General features: G+C 48.1%; 1 protein-coding gene across 2 annotated transcripts in view; it reads left to right on the top strand.

Moving 5' to 3' along the window:
• The window catches only part of VDAC3 (voltage dependent anion channel 3), a 593,996-nt gene that overhangs the window by 46,872 nt on the left and 527,795 nt on the right, over positions 1-19,329 (top strand). The window contains exon 1 of one of the 2 annotated variants that reach the window (XM_069617659.1): positions 1,778-1,811. The exons of the other annotated variant lie outside the window; for it this stretch is intronic. The gene's annotated coding sequence lies outside the window, so the exon portion shown is untranslated. Of the gene's footprint in view, positions 1-1,777; positions 1,812-19,329 lie in introns of those variants that run through there. 2 annotated transcript variants of the gene reach the window in all.

Here is a 19,329-nt window from a genome sequence, read left to right as displayed (position 1 = left end):
TCAGGATAGCGGTGAAAGACTAGATTTTAAGCTCGACAGATACTCTGGGTCAAAGTACTACCAGAGGAATATTTTATAGAGACACTGCTTGGTGTTGGTGCATCCCTATGATTTGACTGCTTTTGTCCACGTTGATGACCGCACAACTCTGCGGAGATATGCAAATTTTTTGTTGAAGGTATTTTTACACCATATTTTATGTTGTTAGGGTATTTTCCTTTTATTAGGCATTACAATTGTTGGTAAACTGCTTATCAGTAGGGCTGACCTTGCCACTCCCACCTCGCCTTCATCCTCTTTGTTCTTCATCTCTCGGCGGCCATAAACATTGTGGTCCATCTCTCACTTCTACAACACCTCTCCTGCCATGGCTTCAAGGACACTATTCTCTATTTGGTGGCCTCCTATCTCTCCCACCTCGCTTTCTCCATCTCTTGGAACACTACCACCTCATCCCCCAAATGCCTTCCAGTGAGTGTCCCTCAAGGATCAGTGTTTGGCAAACTCCTCTTCAGCCTCTTCACATTCCCTCTGGGTAAACTCATCCCATCATTTGACTTTCACTACCATCACCTTGATAATGTTACCCTGATTTCCTTTTCCCTCATTCAACCAGCTTTCTCTGAACGAATCACAAGCTGCCTCACTACCCAACACTAGATGTTCTATGCTGCCAAATGTTACAGTTCTTTCTTCCTGCCTCCAATTCTAAAGCAACCCGCCGATATCCTTCCCACCTGACTGCCTCACTCCATCATCCAAGGCTCGCAACCTTGGGTTTTTCCTTGACAGCGACTTAAGGCTCCAACAGTGCATAATGGCCACTGACGCCCTTTAACTTCACTACCTAAGAAGGAGCTGTCAAACCTCACTCACCACATGGCTACACAAGCCTGCTCCTTGGTCTTCCTTCCCCTCTGCTCCTTCCTTCCCCTAAACAAAGTTCTCAGCTTCGCTACACCCACCCTCTGTACCCTACGTAGATGCTCCTGCCCCCACATACTGACCTCAAGCTATATGGCTCTCCATGCAACATTTATCTTAAACTGCTTACTCCTCATCTTCAAATCCATCTGTAATCTCTCCCATGTTAACTTGATGATTGCATCTCTCTTTACTCACTGTCTTGATCTCTGCAACCTTTCTGTCCCATGCCTTCTACCTCTTTCTCTCTGCTATTCCCCCGCTCCCCCAACTGGAATAATTTCTACCTGGCTATTAAAGCCAGCCCCTCAGTGGAATTGTTCAAATCCTGACTCAAGCTCTACTTGCTAGACTTGTTTGACACGTCCAACCCCCTCTCTACCCCAGCTCATAAAACCCAAACACACCTCTCGACAATCAACACAAATGTACATATTTAAATTAGTTCTGTGTTCATTCTGGTACTAGGCCCTTCATTTTGAACTTATTTATGTATGTTCGTGTGTTACTGTGTCTCGTTATACTACCCCACAATTATTTGGTATATTGTAAAGGCACCTTACCCCGTCTTTCAAATGTAATGCATCCTGTGCATGTCATTGCTGTTAAAAATGACATTGTTATTATTCAATACGTACAAAATACATGTTTTTTGTATATTGATCTTTTCAGATGTTTGCAGATTTTTTTTTTTTTTTTAACAATACAACTCAATTTTATTTAATTTTATTCCATAGAAACAAACTATGTGAGCAGCAGGTTTGAGGTAACAGAGAGGGGGTGGAATTATATTGGCTCAAAAATCAATATGTTTATAATTCTGTGTTTCTTCTGCTCCCCAAAATAAGGATCAAGGGATCCACTCCAGATTAGCAGTGAAACACTAGGTATGTAGCTATGTTGGGTCAAAGTATCACCGGAGGAACATTTGTATATATACACTCCTTAGTGGTGGTACATTTTAGATGACTTGGCTGTCTTTGTCCACGTAGACGGCCACAACTCTGCCGAGATTTGTATGTACTGTGTTTTTGAAAGAATTAAATGTTTAGTTGGTGTTATGGGCCGTTGAGCAAACCAAATTGATTGATTAAATAAACTATTGAGATGTATGTTTTAGAGATCAAACATATTTTTGTTCACTTAAAAAATATCCCCATTGGCAATCACTTTTTAACCCCCTAAAAATTATTTTACTCCTAATATAAACATTGTCAACGGTTTTGACTTTTGTGTAGACATGGGGAAATGCATTTGCCAGGCACTACCATAGTGGTATTAACTGGCCATCAATGGGTGCAGCTGCAAAATGGTTTGAGTACCTGGGCATATAATAGCAGTGCCTGGCAAATGCCTATTACTGAAATACACACTTCACTCTCGGTAGCATCGGAGCATCAGCAGCGGCCTCCTGACGCTCACATCCCACTGGAGATGTAAGCCCATATGGACTTTGTATGCTGGTTTTGCACTCATTTTCTAATTGGAGCGACAAGCACTCTACATTGTCAGCAATTGCCTGTTGATCGTGTTATTCTACCAGATAGCACTTATTCTCTGATTTGGAAGTGCAGTGTGCACCTCTCTGTGAATCCCAGTTGGGCTTTGTGGACTTCGTCCTTTGTGTTCACATTCCATCATGGCAGCCACTTGATCAAGCACTGGAGTGCCTGATCTGCCTTCCCTGCCACCGCACTGATTGGTCAGTGCCATGCCCTAAGGGTCAATCACGGGAGCCGTCAGGCGTAGGTGCCGGCCCGCAACAAGGCCCCCTGCCTGGCCCTGTCCGGCGCTGGAGAATGCCCCCCTCTCCATGTTGCTGTTGCATCTACTTGTCGGCAGGCCACGCTCCTCAAGGAACAATCTGGCCATGGCCCAGCATAGATCGAACATTTTTTCTCTATACCACTGTGGTAAGTACCTCGGAGCATCCTGCTCCCCTCATGGGTATCAATTACACAAGCCTTGTCACTGGACTGCATCCCTTCCCTGGGGCCCTCTGCCCTTGGTTGTTCACCGGCCTGCTTCTATGTAATTGCCACATGGGTGTCTTACTCCCCTTTACCACTCCCAATGTGTAATATTTATGCCTCCACTCCCCTCCATCTCTGGAGACATCCCTATCTCTAACCTGGTCACCACCCTCCTCACCTGGTCCGACTACTCTCTCGTCCCGCTTGGAGCCCCTTGGCACTCTGTCCGAGCCTCCCCCTGCACTGCCAGCCTCCTTCACCGTCATTCGACTGATGAAGCGAGTGTCAGTCGCTGCCTTTGTTTCTACATTCAACCCCCCTCCCTCCCCTGCTTCTGACTCTGCCTCTGAATCTGTCCTTGCTAACCTTCACCTCCATCTCCAACATCCTTGCCTGTCATGCGGATCCGCCTGAAGCCTGCCTCCAAGTGCAACAGCTGGTATGATACCAATCTAGCATCCCTGGAACGCAAGTGCAGAGTTGCTGAGCGGAAATGGCATACTCGAGTTCATCATCTGACAAACTGGCCTGCTCCAAAGTCAATATCGGTTTTGTATCCACTCCAAGAAGAGTGCCCACATCCAAGCCTGCATCTCTGGAACCACTAACACAGCTGAACTTTTCAAAATCTGCAAGGAACTCGCCAATCCAGCCGCAGTCTCCACCTCTTTCCTTCCTTCCCAGGCTCTGCACCGCCCTGGCCTCCCATTTCTCATCTAAAACTCAGAACATGCTGTCCTCACTCTCTACCACCCCCAACTCCAATCCCGTTTCAGCTTGCCAGCCTCCCTCCACACTTACCACCCTCCTGCCCATAACACCTCATGAGGTCTCTAAATGTGTCCGCTCTAAGAAGGTCTCATCCAACCATTAAGGACAACTTCTTCTCTCGGCTCTTGGCGATTTCTGCAACCACTCCCTCACCACTGGCCTCCTTACCTCAAGCACTCCCTTGTGCACCCTAAAAAGCCCTTTTGAAGGGATTGTGTCCTCCGACGTATTCCTTATCTTTGATGTTATCCATTCCAGCTTGCTGGCCTCGGAACATTTTTTCAGTAGAGGGTGCTGCGCGTCGATGTCCTTCGAGTTGGTGTCCCTCGACAGCCTCCGTATCGGCGCCAACGTCATCATGAGTATAAATAGACTTGCGCAGCGTCCGTTGCTCAGTTCCGTTTTTCGGTGCTTCGTGGTCTTCGGAAACGTAACGCTCGGTTTCTTTCTTCAGAAAAACCTTCTTATTCTTCGAATTAAGAAGCCATCGTGTAATGGTAGTCCATTACACGATGGCTTCTTCATCCGAACCTTCGACTCCACGGTCCGGTTTCAAGTCAAGTCAAGAAATGTCGTGACTGTGGGAAGAAAATGTTGTTAACGGATCCTCACAGGATCTTTTTGTGGTGCCTGGGATCGAAGCATCACTGTTCGGAATGCGAGGACTGTATGTCCATGATGACGAAAGCCTTGAAGGAGCGTAAGGGGAAGTTAGAAAGAGGTAAGGACTTTAAAACTTCTACTCCCTCGAAAGTTTCTTCAGCTGAGTCCAGACATACGTCTCCTCGTCGACAAAAGAAACATTCCCGTTCAAGATCTCGAAGCGGTTCTCATCAGTCTTCGAGATCAAAACACTCTAAGAAGAGGTGTCGTAGATCTCCCTCTTCTTCCTCCTCTACTTCCCCAGAAAGGGTCCTCTGCCCCACGAAACACAGCTCTCCGGCTAAGTGGGAGGAATTCCGTAAAATATGCTTAGCATCTTCGAGAAAGCGGCCTCGACCCCCTCGGAGACGTCTAAAGGTGATGCCCTGGGTGAAAGACCCGAAAAATCAAAACACTGCGAGTCGTTGAACCCGGCGAGAGAAAGTACTTGAGAGCGTCATGAACCCTCGAGTAAAAGCAATAAGACCGCGTCATCGCCATCGTCGAAGATTCCTTCGACTCACAAATCTGCGTCATCAACGCCTTTGTTGAAGGGCCCTTCGCATAAATCGGTTTCATCAATGCCGTCTTCGACGCCACTGTCGACCCTGATAAAAGACAAACCTACAACTGTCACTACGTCACAGGCAGTAGAGGTGTCGAAAGCTCCGACCATGATGTCGAGGATGCCATCGACAATCTCGATGACGCCTAGTAGGATTCCGATCCTCTCGCGTGCATCGAGGTCTTTTCAAACTTTTTCAACGCTTTCTTCAGGATTGTCAAAGCCTATGACGTCCATGTCGACAACCTCAACGTTTTCTCAGGCAGTGACAACAAATTTAGCTCCTTCTGCTCTAGAAATGGGTTTTAAACCTAGGTCTGACTACTTTAGAGCCTTGTCCTCAATATATGAGGAAGGGGAGGATTCTGACAATGAGAGACCCTTTGGTTTGCAAAAGACTACAATACCCATGCCAGAGGAATTCATCTCTGAGGAGAACAGGTTAAAAGACCTTCAAGAGTCTCTACATGATGCAAGTGGTTTAGATACTTTTCCAGAAGTAGTTTGCTAAACCAGAACCTGGAGAGCATGCTGAGACTCCTTATAGGATTTTGATGGCCAAAATAATTGAATTCATGGGGTGGACTACACCTATGCCTTCTTTTCAGCAGGATGACCTTACTGATATTTTAGATAAAGGTCCACAGGAGGATCCTGTTGGTCCTTTTCATAATGCTCTGCAAAGAAAAATATCTGCTAATTGGGAAACTCCTGAAGTTATCCCTGCAGTAAATAAAAAAACGTTCAGCTAAATACAGAGTAGCAGCTTCAGATCCTGAATATCTGAGCAAGCATCCAACTCCAGAGAGTTTAGTTGTACAAGCAGCAACTTCATCTAACAGTAAGTCGGCATACTCTACTATTCCACAGGACAGGGATGATAAAAGATTTGATGCCATGTCAAATAAAGTATTTTCGGCATGTAGCATGGCGCTTAAGTCTATCAACGCCACTTCACGCTAGCAAGATTCAGCCACACACTTTGGGAGTGTGCTTCATCTGCGGCTGACTGTCTCCCAGAATGAGAAGAAAGGGATGCATTCTTAAACATCATCAGGGATGGAAAGGATGCAATGTGCGAGTCCCTCCAAACAGGCATTGATTCTGGCATTGATTCTGCTGACAGCATCAGCAGGGCCATGGTGGCGAGTACCACAATCCGCAGATTTGCGTGGTTGCAAAGTCTGGTTTTGCTCCAGATGTACAAGCCAGACTTCTGAACATGCCCTTTGGTTGTACTTCTTTATTTGGAAAGAAGGCTGATGACAGCCTGGAGAGATTACAAACATCCAAGGCAGCAGCGAAATCCCTTGGGGCGGCATTCCGGCAGACTCCAAATCGTCCCTCAGGAGGTTCCTGGAGGGGTAGGTCCTTTCGCTTTTACTCCGCATTCAGAAGAGGCAGAGGTCAGCCAGCTTAAAGGGGCCAGAAACAGTTCCCCCTTGGTGGACGGGGAAAAGGTACAAAAGCTGCAGCAGCAGGTGCCACTTTAACCTTCGGCATCTGCGTCAGCCGTTTCTAAACCCCTCTGAGGTCTCCCCTCACAAGACACCAGTAGGGGGCAGGTTAACTCAACATCTGGCAGAATGGCAGGCTATTACGTCAGATGCTTGGGCATTTGAGACAGTTGCCCAAGGTTACTGCCTGCCCTTCCTACACACTCCTCAGTCATCCACAGGGGAACAACTCTTTGAAGCTTCCAGACACGCTCCTTGTGCAGGAGATTTTAGACCTGCTAGAGAAGGGTGCCATAGAACTGGTACCTGTAGCGGAGAGGAACAAGGGTTGGTATTCCCCCTACTTCCTAGTACCAAAGGAGGACGGAGGACTGAGACCCATCTTGGACTTGGAAGAATTTAACAAATTCCTCAGGAAAGACAAGTTCAAGATGGTAACCCTTTCTCAGATCCTTCAGGCCCTCCAGCTTCAGGACTGGTTGGTATCTCTAGATCTTCAGGATGCTTATTTCCATGTGCCAATCCATCTCAAACACCGGAAATACCGGAGGTTCGCAATTGGCAACTCTCACTATCAATTTCGAGTTCTTCCATTTGGGCTGACCCCCGCCCCAAGGGTCTTTACCAAGCTAATGTCGGTAGTGGCTGCAAGTCTAAGGAGGGAAGGGATCCACGTCTACCCCTACCTAGACGATTGGTTGATCAGAACAGTATCTCCGGAACAAGCTCAGATCCAGCTAGATTATGTCTGCCACTTCCTTCACAAGCTGGGCTTCTCCCTCAACTTAAAGAAGTCACAGATGATACCATCACAGAGACTCCAGTTCATTGGAGTAGTCCTGGACACTTCCCTGGGAAAAGCCTCGCCACCAGAGGTGAGGGCTCAAGATATTCTACAGATGGTCACCAAGTTTCAAAATGCCCAACGTTTACCAGCCTTCGACTTTTTGAGGTTGCTAGGCCTCATGGCATCCTGCATCTTCGTAGTGCCAGTGGCTCGCCTGAGAATGAGTTCCCTCCAGTGGGCACTAAGATCCCAGTGGTCGCAATTCTCAGGAAGAATGTCAGATCTCCTACAAGTCCCGGACAGAGAAGTTTGAGACCTTCAGTGGTGGGCCTATCGGGAGAACATCTTGAAAGGAGAACAGTTTTGGCAACCATGGCCGGAGATAACAGTAGTCACGGATGCCTCACTCACGGGGTGGGGAGGCCATGCCAACGACTTGACCATCAGCGATCGTTGGTCTCCATCGGAGTCCAGACTACACATCAACCTGTTGGAGCTGAGAGCAATCAGACTAGTGCTGAAAGCTTTTCTGCCATCAGTACAGGGAAAGAATGTCCTGATAATGACAGACAACACAGTGGCCATGCACTACCTCAACAAAAGAGGAGGCGTAGATTCACTGCATCGGCAGTTCACCTAGCCGGAGAGAAGAACTTGACGGCGGACGCTCTGAGCAGGCAGAGCACAGTCTCCCACGAGTGGGAGGTAGCTCAGGAATTCCTTCAAGAGATCTTCACCTTTTGGGGAACCCCTCAAGTGGATCTGTTCGCCACCAGCATCAACAGGAAGTGCGATCAGTTTTGTTCAAGGGAATTTCCCCCCAGAGGAGCTCTAGGGGACGCGTTCGTAGTGGACTGGGAGTTTCCACTTCTGTACGTGTTTCCTCCAGTACCTGTCATTCCGCAAATGATCAGGTAGTTGAGAAGATTCTGGAAAGCCATGATCCTAATTGCCCTGGATTGGGTCAGGAGAACGTGGTACCCGGACCTTCTAGGCATGTCCATCTGATTCGTCTTCCGCAAAGAGAGGATCCTCTCTCGCAGAAGGGAGGTCAGATTCTCCATCCAGACATCAGAACCCTCAACCTTCACGCTTGGTTTCTGAAAGGTTGAGATACAAGGATTGGGATCTCCTGGATGACGTCATGGAGGTGTTGCTTTCAGCTAGAAGGCCAGCAACAAATACTTTATAACGCTGCCGTTGGAACAGATTTTGCAGCTGGTGTAGAGAAAAGAATATTGAACCCTTTTCATGCAATACACCAATGGTGTTATCTTTCTTGCTTTACTTAGCAAATTCAGGTCTTCAGATTGGTACGATCAAGGGCTACCTCGCAGCGCTTTCTATCTTTAAGTGTACTGCTGAGGAGCCTTCATATTTCAAACTACCCGTAGTAATCCAATTTCCGAAAGGATTAACAAATGTCTATCCACCAAAACTTTTTCAGGTTCCTTTGTGGGACCTAAATCTAGTCTTAAGGTTTCTAATGGGTACTCCTTTTGAACCACTTAATTCTTGTTCACTAAAGTTTCTTACTCTTAAAACAGTCTTTCTAGTGGCCTTAACTCTGCTAGAAGAGTGATCGAATTACAAGCTCTATCTTGCAAACCTCCTCATACAATCTTTCATAAAGACAAGATTGTCTTACAAGTGAAGCTCAATTTTCTCCAAAAGGTGGTCTCTGAATTCCATATTACTCAGAAAATAACCTTTTTTTTTTAAAAAATATATTTTTATTTTATCTCAACCAAACAACATTACAACGAAACATAAATAAAACACTTCAAACAACAAAACCAAACAAACAAAAAATAAGGCACTGCAATCCCCATCCCTCCCCCCTATGAGCCTGTAGAGTGTCCGCCATCAGTGTCCGTTCCGTGCGGTGGGACCTCATCGCTCTCAAGTCCAGCCGAGGCCGATCCCGTACCAAACAGTTCAGCTAACAATAACTTCCATGCCGTGAGAGAGCCTATTTCTTCCTCATCCCCAGCCATACTGCCATCTTGCCACGCTGTCGTTTCGGCATCCGCCCATTTTTGGAGATCCCGCCACCAGACCTCCACTCGCGGCTTGTGACATTTCTTGCACTCCATGGCTATCCTACGTTTGGCAAGCACATAGGCCAGATCTTTAAGTTTCTCAACATGTCGAAGCTTACGCGCCCTGGGATACCCTCCCAGCAGACAAGCCCAAGCCGAATCCACCCTAAGCGTAATACCCCTCCCCGCCAGCCTCCGCGCCACTTCACCCCAGTAAGTTGCAATCATTGGGCACGCCCAGAACATATGTATCATGTCCGCATTCTCTTCGTTACACTTGGGGCACGCCTGGCGCCCACTACCTAGAAATTTGGAAATTCTAAGGGGGGTCATATATGCTCTGTGCGTAATGTAGAGCTGTATCTGCTTGAACCTGGCGTTCCTCGATACCTTTTTGTGGTACCCCAAGGCGCGCTCCCACATCCCATCCAACATCGGGGCCCCCATCTCTGCTTCCCACTCCAGTCTCAGGTGCCCCAAATCCTTCCCAACCTTTGTCATCAACATCTCGTACAACCTAGAGACCTCGTGTCCACCCTCTGATGCGTCATACATCGTCTCCAGCGTGGCATCCGGTTCATCGGCCAAAGTAGTTTCGGGCCACGTGCTCCGGACCTCCCGGGCCACCCTATGATATGTTACATATTGACCCCTATGTAGCCCCGACCCTGCCTCCAGTTCATCGAAATCCATCAGGGTCCCATCCTGCCAGATGTCGCCCATAGTGATCAATCCCACTGACTCCCAATACGTCCGGATAATAGTTCTCAGCTGCCCGTCCTCCTTTGCCAGGGCGATCAGAGGCAACTGCGGCATACACGGGTCACCCATCATCCGACAGGCACGCCGCCATATATTCCTGCCAAGGGCTAGCATCTTAGGACGCTCTCTCATCCATGAGCCAGTCACCCAAATCACCTCCCGCAGATAGAAGGGGGAACAGTCTTTCCCTAGCAGCCTATGTTCGGGGGTCTCTTCATCTGAAAGCCACCTGGCCACATATTGCAGTTGCGCCGCGATATAATAGGCCTCAAAGTTCGGCAGCTTCACGCCACCTTTCTCGTATGAGTTCTGCAATTTCCATAATGCGACCCTGTTGCGCGTGCCGTGCCACAGGAAATTCCTACACACGCTATGTAACTTAGCGAAAAAATTCCTAGGTATCATATACGGGATGTTATTAAAGTAATGCAGGAGCCTGGGCAGCACCACCATTTTAAGCATAGCTCCGCGACCCATCATAGCTAAAGGCAATCTTTCCCAGAACCTCATGCACCTCTCAATCTTCCCCACAGCTAGTTCAGTGTTATACCTGTGTTCTTCCTCGGTCGTGTGATACACGTCAATGCCCAAGTACCGGAAAGAGCTTGTTGCCCACGGAATCCGCAGCACTGGCAACCTCTCCGCCGGTATCCCCACATAACTGCCTAGCGGGAATAGTACGGATTTCTGAGGGTTAACCGCTATGCCGGACAACCAGGCGTACCTCTCCAATACCTCCAAGATATACTGCAAATTCTCTTCCGGATGTTTCAGGTATAACAGCATATCGTCTGCATACAGGGATATAAGATGGCACTCTCCTCCCACCTCTATGCCCACCGGATCATATTGCTGGCGGAGGTAAACTGCTAAGGGTTCGAGGGCCAGTATGTACATCATTGTGGACCAAGGACATCCTTGCCTGGTACCTCTGCCTAACTGCCATCTATCTGACACCACTGCACCCGTGCGGACCCTAGCCAGAGGCGCATTATATAATAGCTCAGCCCACCTCATGTAGCATGGTCCCAGTCCGAACTGCCCCAAAGCCGCCAGCAGCCATGGCCATCGAACAGAGTCGAACGCTTTAACCGCGTCCAGCGCCACTATCGCCATTTCGCTGTCCTCACTGCCCCCCCATTCCACCACCCTGTGAAGGCGTCTGTGATTGTGAGTAATATTCCTGTTCGGGACATAGCCCGTCTGGTCAGGATGGATCAGCTTGCCTATTACCCTCCGCATTCTGGCCGCCAGGACAGCTGTCAGGATCTTGCTGTCCTGGTTCAGCATCGAAAGGGGCCGGTAGGAGCCACACTCATGCCCCGGCTTATTGGGTTTGGGGAGCGGTACTATAATCGCCTCCCTGAGTGATTCCGGCAGCCGCCCCACCTCGAACGCTTCATTAAACATCTCCAGCATGGGCGGGAGCACCTCCTCCCCATACGCTTTATAAAACTCACTGGGGAACCCGTCCGCTCCTGGGGCCTTGCAAGTGGGTAGCTGCCGCACAATCTCTTGCAGCTCCTCCAGAGTGATCGGAGCATCCATCTCCTCTCGCTCTTCGTCACTTATCTTGGGCAGGCCTATGTCTTCAAGTACTACCTCTATCTCCTCCCGGCTTCCCCCCTCTCGATCCTCATATAATGCTTGATAATATTCCGCGAATGCTCCATTCACCCCTTCCTGGGTGTCCTCCTCCACTCCCTTTTCAGTGATAACTGATCGGATCGGGGATCTTGGGGTCTCGCTCTTATATAGCCAAGCAAGAAGCCTGCCCGTCTTGTCTCCCCCGGCATGCAACCTCTCAATGTACTTCCTGTAATTCAGATTACAAAGCCTGTCCCAATGTTCTGCGCACCTCTGTTGCAGATTAATGACCTCCTCCGTGTCCGTCCCCCCCTCCCCCAGCTCTCTCTCCAACTCAATCTCGGCTCTGCGCAGATCTGCCAGGACTCCTCCCATTAATCCCTTGGATTTAGCAATGGCAACCCCCCTCATTACAACCTTAAAGGCCTCCCACAAAGTACCAGCCGACTTGACGCTGCCTGTGTTCGCTTCAAAATAAGCAACTATCTCCTCCCTCACTTCCTCTCTGAAGACTGGGTCCCTGAGCGCTTCCGCCCTAAGGCGCCATGTTGGAATTCGCGCTCGTGGGGGACAAAGCTGCCAACGCATGACCAGGGGCGAGTGGTCCGAAAGGACTCTCGCCCTGTAGTCTATCTGGTCACACTCCGCGACGACGTCCGGCGTGGCGAAAAAATAATCTAGCCTTGTGTGTAACTGGTGCGGGGCCGAGTAATGCGAATATTGCCTCACACCAGGGTGTCCCGTCCTCCACACGTCCGCCAGGCCAAGGTCTACCAGCAGCGCCTGCAGTACCCTAGCCGCCGGGCTGGGCCTGTCCACCCTGTCATCCGACATGTCCTCCTTGGGGTTTAGTACACAATTAAAGTCTCCTCCCCAAATCACAGGACCCCCCATCCCTTCACCCAGTCTAGTGGTCAGTGTCCTAAAGTATGTCGCTGTGTCGCGGTTGGGAGCATAAGTATTTATAATGCACACTACTTTATTTTCCACAAGCCCCCTTACCATGACCAGCCTCCCATCAGACTCCACAACCTCCTCAAGTAGCTTAAACGGGACATGTGGTGCAACCCAAATCAGCACACCTCTGGCATAGGCAGAATATGTAGATCCAACTACTGTCCCCCTCCACTTTCTCCCCACCAGTTCCAGTTTATCCCGTGTCAGATGTGTCTCCTGTAACAAGGCGATATCTATCTTTTGTCTTTTTAGGTACAACATGACCTTGTTACGCTTAAGGTAGCTGTTAAGCCCTCTAACGTTCCACGTTAGTATCCTAAGGTCCCCCAGGATGTATCAGTAGCTCCCATCCCTCTCCCAGGTCCACTCGCCTCCCCCCCACCGCAAGGGCCCCCATCCCCAGTTTCTTCTCCCAGGCTCATATAAAAACTGACCCACCCCACCCCCCTAACCCAACCAACTGCCCAGCTCCATCCCTGAATCTCAGGCATCCCTGTGTTCGGTTCTCTCTGGAACCCAAGTAGAGAACCCGACAGGGTGTCACCCCACACACTGTGACTAACCTAAACTCAAACTGGGGTACAAAGAACAGCCCCCGGAGGCTCCCCTCCCTCACTTCCGTATCCGCGCACACGGACCATGTTTCAAAGTCCTAACGCATACACTACCATAACAAAGTCCCACCGACTATATTCCAGTCCCAATATTCATAGCCCAACCGGGCCCACAGCGTCACTTATCTCTTCCCGTTCCATCCGCCATCCGCTCATCTGGCTCTTGAGGACAATTTTGTGCATCGAGCCATTCCATGGCCGCCTCCGGAGTGTCAAAAAACAGTGTCTTAGTCTTGAAGAATATCTTCAATCTGGCCGGGTAAAGAAACATATACTTGTACCCCGCTGCCCGCAATCGCCTCTTGACCGCCCCAAAGTTCATGCGACTGCGCTGCACTTGCAGGGTGTAATCGGGGTAAGCGGTAATGGTCGCCTCTCCTCGCTGTATGGTGCCCCCCTTACGAAAGTGCTCAAGGATCCTTTCACGATCCCGATAGTTAAGGATCTTGGCGATCACAGGCCTAGGTGGGTTCCCCGGCGGTGGTCTTCTGTTCAAGGCCCTATGCGCCCTCTCCACCGCAAACCCCTGCGACAGGGCTCCCCCAGTGATCTCCTGCAGCAGCAAGTTCTCAATGAACTCCGTGGGATTCTGGCCTTCAGCCCCCTCCGGCAGGCCCACGATGCGAACATTATTTCTCCGAGCGCGTCCTTCCGCCTCTTCAGCCCTGCTTTCCAAGTTACCCACCCGCTGCACCAGGGCATGGATATCGCGCTTATATGCAGTGCAGTCTGCCACGGTAGGGCCCATCTCCTTTTCCAGAGTTTCCGTGCGCTCAGCCAGGGCTCGCACATCCTGCCTCAGGAGGTTCACGTCCTCCTGCACCGCCCCAACCTGTAGTTCCAACGCAGTTTTCAATTCGACCACAGCAAGTTGGAGCTTAGTCTCCCACGTCGCCTTCAGGTCCGCGATCGCAGCGAGGACCTCCTGATTCGCACCCCCGGCGGCCATCTCCTTGGTCTGAGCCTTATCCTTGCTCCTGGCACCTTCCAGGCCGGGCGACGTCTTGGCGTATTCGTCGAGCGTAGGCTGTTTATTCTTCGCCCTCAGAGGTTTGTTCGACATATCTCCAGTCAGGAGCGTCCTTCTGGCTGCGCTCCAGTCCAGGCCAGGGAGGCACCGCACCCATACACCACGACTCAGTTGAGAGTCCCAGCTCACCCAACAGCCTCAGGCACCGCTGTTGTACGGCGCTCCCCCCAGATGGGCAGGGTCGCGCTGCCCCCTTCGTTCCGCTGAGAGGGCGCACGTATGCTGTGGTCCCAATCTACCGCTCCTTTGTCCCCTCGTCAAGCGGCGGCGGCCATTTTGTCGTCCGTCGAGATCTCGCTACCAGTGCTTCTTCGGCTCTTAAGTACACATGCGCACCACGAACCCGTGTAAAAATGTGTCCTCGCGTGCATCCGGACTTCATGTTCACAGTCTTCCCACTTTCCGCCAAATCACAGCGGTCCTTGCGTGGTATCAGTCAGATTATGTACGGATCAGCGGGAGCTCCCGTACAGGCACGTCCTTTCACATGGCTTCCAAGCCACGCCCCCTCAGAAAATAACCTTAACTTCGTGCTATCCTCCTCCCCATCCAGGGAAAGAGGAAGAGAGATTACACCAGCTGGATCCAAGGCGTGCCTTGAGTTTCTATATTAGCAGACTTGCTAGGATAAGGCAAGCAGACCAATTGTTTGTAGGATACGCAGGGCACAAATTAGGATTTCCAATCACAAAACGGACCATTTCAAGATGGATCATTTTAACCATTCTAGAATGCTACAAATTGGCAGGAAAAGAACCCCCTCAACATCTTAGGGATCATTCAACCAGGGGTACGCAGCCTCTTCGGCTCTCCAATGAGGGGTCCCAATTAAAGATATATGTGCGGCTGCCACATGGTCGTCCGCACATACTTTTACCAAATTTTACAGCCTGGATTCCTCCTCTAGCCAGGAGACAAGATTTGGGAAAGCTGTGTTGCATTCTGTACATCTTTAAAGGGAAATATTTCATCTTTACTCCCACCTCCTCTTTACGCTACTGCTATGGGAATCTATCAAAGATAAGGAATACGTCCGAGGACACAATCCCTTCGAAGAACAAGTTACTTACCAAACTGGTAACGTTCTTTCGATGGGATGTTCCTCCGACGTATTCCTTATCGCCCCTCCCATCCATCCCCACAGTAAAACTTCCCTTGTAGATGCAGTTTACGCTCCTTCAAGGTTACTAACGAATTAATGCAAAGCAAATTTGAACTTCAAAACGGAACTGAGCAACGGACGCTGTGCGAGTCTATTTCTACTCATGATGACGTTGGTGCCGATACAGAGGCTGTCGAGGGACACCGAGAGCCAAGGAATCTGGGGGGCAGTATGCTTTTGCTTTCTCTGAAAGGAGGTCTCAGAGGAGCAGTTATTGAGATCTGTAAGTAGTTGCAAACAAAGAAGTATTTTGTGGACACCATTCAGTATGTCAACATCACAGTAGACCCCTCTCAATGTCAATTTGCAACTTGCTGGATGACGTTTTTGGCTATGTGATCCGGACTGCACAGGATTAATTCCATTTTGTAAATGTGTCCTATATTATACTATAAGTATTGATTCTGGTCAGTAAAATGATTCTCCATTGATATTTGGAGTTTATACGCTTGAACCCAAGAGTGTGGACACTTGGTAAGCTCCCGTGTTGAGGAAGGAGAAGCATTGTGAGGGATTTGGAATAAGAACATATTGTCTGTAACAGATTTGTTTCATGGCCTTATGATGGTGGGACAAGGAGTTGAGAGAGGCGGAAGCTCAGGATGGGCTCTGGGTGGTGAAGGAGAATGTGCCCATTAAGGCCGAAGGCTTGCTGGACACATCCGCAGGCAGCAGCATAGGTGGCACCCGCCAGACCCTGAGTGAGGAAGAGAGTGACTATCTCTGCTCCATAGGCTCCAAGCCAACTGCTTCAGTAACACGCAACAGAATTCAGGTTCATTGTGAAGAGCAATGACCCAGAGTGGAGGTTAGCTTAGCTTCTATTGGAAGAACTGTGCCATAATGAGAATATAATTAACTGAGGAAGTGGTATGGAAAATGCAATATCGACACAGACTTTGTTGTGGACCCATGGGCTCTTTTTTTTTGTACATTTCTGACAGGACCAATTAGAAGTGAGTAGATGGGGCGCAAGGACAACTGCATTGGAACCCATTCCCTTTGGTATCCCTGTCTGTTGCGGCCGCAGTGCCCCCAGCCTCCTCTCCTGGGGAGATGAGTGGCTCAAAATCAATGTGTGAATTGTTGCCCTTCAAGTATAGTTGGTCAACCCCTGGCTCATTTATATTCATAAATGATCTGTTCCTCCATTTTGAGTGCATCTTAAGCCAATGGTAGGCAGAGGCCTGTAGCCCGTTCTCCACACCTTCCACTGTTGTTGCAATAAGACATAGTTCATTAGTGAGAGGCTGCATTGTGGGGTACAGAGGATTCACTCTTTTAATAAACACATGCACTGTTAATCGTTTAAATTTAATTCTTCAACCAACCATTCTTTCTGGTGCCATCCTGCTTTATTTTATGCTCCTTTTTGTTTGATAAGTGAAAATCCCAATTCACACTCGGTAACCCATCCTTGGTTTCGGCTGATGGCTCGTTGTGTATGGGATCATTTACCATAACCCGAATTTAAATACTAACTTTCATACTTTTTGTAACTCTAACTCAACAACGGTTCTTATTGAAATCCGATTTCTCCATGAACATATAAACAATACATAATGTAAATGCAACAATGTACAAAATCCAGTCAAGTTGAAATATAGTATGAGTAAGAATTCTCAATAATATAAATACATCAAAGTGAAAATCCAGGATCATCCAAATACTGTAATCTTAAAAATCCAGGCCAGTCTAATTTGCTGAAAAAAATTGCTTCTCTATCAAATTCCTACAGACTATAAACAAAATGTATATCCCTACAATTAGTTATAGAAAACATTGCATCCAAGTAAATCATATTATTACATATCCTAAAGTAGGGTTTTAACCACTTATTGTGCAAATCAGCAAACCATTTGGAAATCAATAAAAAAGCCCCAGATCTTCAGGAACTCTCATTTTGCAAAGGCATCTCAGTCTTGCACCCCCATCCCTTTTCCTTTGTTGGTTTAATGCAGGCACATTTAGGCGGCCAACAGTATCAATCTCCTGCACTCTGGGTATTTATTTCACACACTTCCCCCTTTGCACCATATTCACACACAGATGAGCATACATTTTTAAAGAAGACAGGCGGCCCACCTTTCACCTATCCACTTGCCTATCGCACAATAGTGTTTTTTGCTTGAAGGCAATTTAAACTGATTACACAAAATACATTGAAATGTACCCAAATTCTGAAGACCCCCATTTTACAAATAATTTACACCCCTCATTACACCATCCATATTTATTGTTTGCAAAGGAGTCTATTTCTTCTGTATGCCTTGTAAATATTAGGATTTTCTGAACCAACCAAATATTTTTTGGAGACTATGTTGGAGACTACTGAGACCAAAAGTAGGGCACATGTGGGTGTGCCTAACTGAGCCCAATTAATAGTTTTACATTTTTATTTTGTATCTCCAAATCTCGTTTCTATATAACATTGTGCCGACCTTGGCTTGTATATACACAAAGGCATTTGTCGTGTATATTGTCTCTGTAACATATGATAGAATCTAAGTAAACCTCCCATCCTTAATGATGCTTTCTCAGCAATCATCTTTATATGATTTGACTAATTTCCATTTATTGCAAAAAGTATGCCCAAATAACATTATGAATCCACCACCTCGAATCTTTGCCCATTTTTAAGTACCAGGAATGGAGGTTTTTGTCTTTTTTTGAATGCCATCATTTTATTTAATGCATATTTTAGTTTTGAACTATGGGCCCTAAAATATTGTTCTGCATAAATAAGACTTTGCTGCAGTCCTAATGGTTTGATATTTAGTAGGGCTTGTATCATCTACGTATAAAAGTGTGCCAAATTAATTACTTTGCAGCGCTGGGGTATACAATTTAAGCAGGGAGATAAAGGGATCCAAAATCCAAAGGACAAAACATAAACAATGGAGGGGGCTAAAGAGCAGCTTTGCGTGACACCTTTATTTGTATCAAAATCTGCTACAAAGCTGAAACGCTCTGCACTGCTGCATGTGTGACTGCGTAACACAATTTAATAAGTAGCAAAAGGCATGGCAGGACCTTCAGTATAGCCACCTTGCATCACAATGCATCTTTGTCTATTGTAGGGGTGCAGAAGGAGGAGACTGACAGAAAGGTGGCCTGCTGGTTGTCTTAAAGTTTTATTTAATCAACAATAAAGAAATAATATGCCTCTCCCTAACTCTAGGAGGGGTTTCCCTACCTCAATTAAGGATTTGGTCAGAATGTCTAGGTAAATGAAGAGCCCACCATCATGTGTCAAAATGCCTTCTTCTGTCCCTCATACTTGTAACTAAACTAAAGTGGATCTTTTTGGTCCAGAAGAATGGCTCCCTTCTTCTGGACAACAGATTATAGTTCCAATTGGCAGGTGGGAACTTTACCTGACAGAAGGACTACCTTCCCCAGGTCTCGGTTCCTTTCCAAGATACAAAACAAAGTTCCAGCTTGTGCTATTGCAAAGTTCTCAGTTCAAAACTCAAAAGACAAAGTTCCAAATCAAACATCAACGTTCCTTATTGCAAATAGTTTTTGTCACTGTTGGGTTCCTGGAGAATGTTTTGATTCTCTGGGTGTCTTGTTCTCAGTATTTTCAGAGTGCCAGGGGGGTGACTCCTTTCCCAGGCTTTCCTTGGCTTTGCTTGGGTGGAACACAACATAAGGGGGTATGGCTTCCTTCCCCCTGATCTCTCTTGGCTTGTAGTTTCACACTAGTAGGGGGAATGTCTTCCTATCCCCAGGCCCTTCTCATGCCCTTTACCACAGTTCATGAAGGCTGGGGGATTGACTACCTTCCCCAGGCTCTTCCCGGATTCTTCATTGCAGTTCACAATAGTTGGGGGGGGGGGGGGGGGTGGGGGGGGGGGCGAAATGTCTCCCTTCACCTGGCTTGGACCAACTTGGCTCACTAACCTGCAAAGTATGGTCTTGTTCTCAATTGGATGCAGGCCCCAGACCTGTGCCCCTCTCTCCGATCGCTCTGGCAGTCCTGGCTCACACCTCTGACAGGTACTCTGCTGAAGAGGACTCGTGATGCTCTTCTCAATTAGGTGTGGGTCCCAG

This window comes from Ambystoma mexicanum, chromosome 10 (genome assembly GCF_040938575.1).
Source record: "Ambystoma mexicanum isolate Mex_15411 chromosome 10, UKY_AmexF1_1, whole genome shotgun sequence".
Classification (NCBI taxonomy): domain Eukaryota; kingdom Metazoa; phylum Chordata; class Amphibia; order Caudata; family Ambystomatidae; genus Ambystoma; species Ambystoma mexicanum.
Note: the sequence above shows the minus strand (reverse complement) of the source record. Positions and strands in the feature narration are given on the sequence as shown.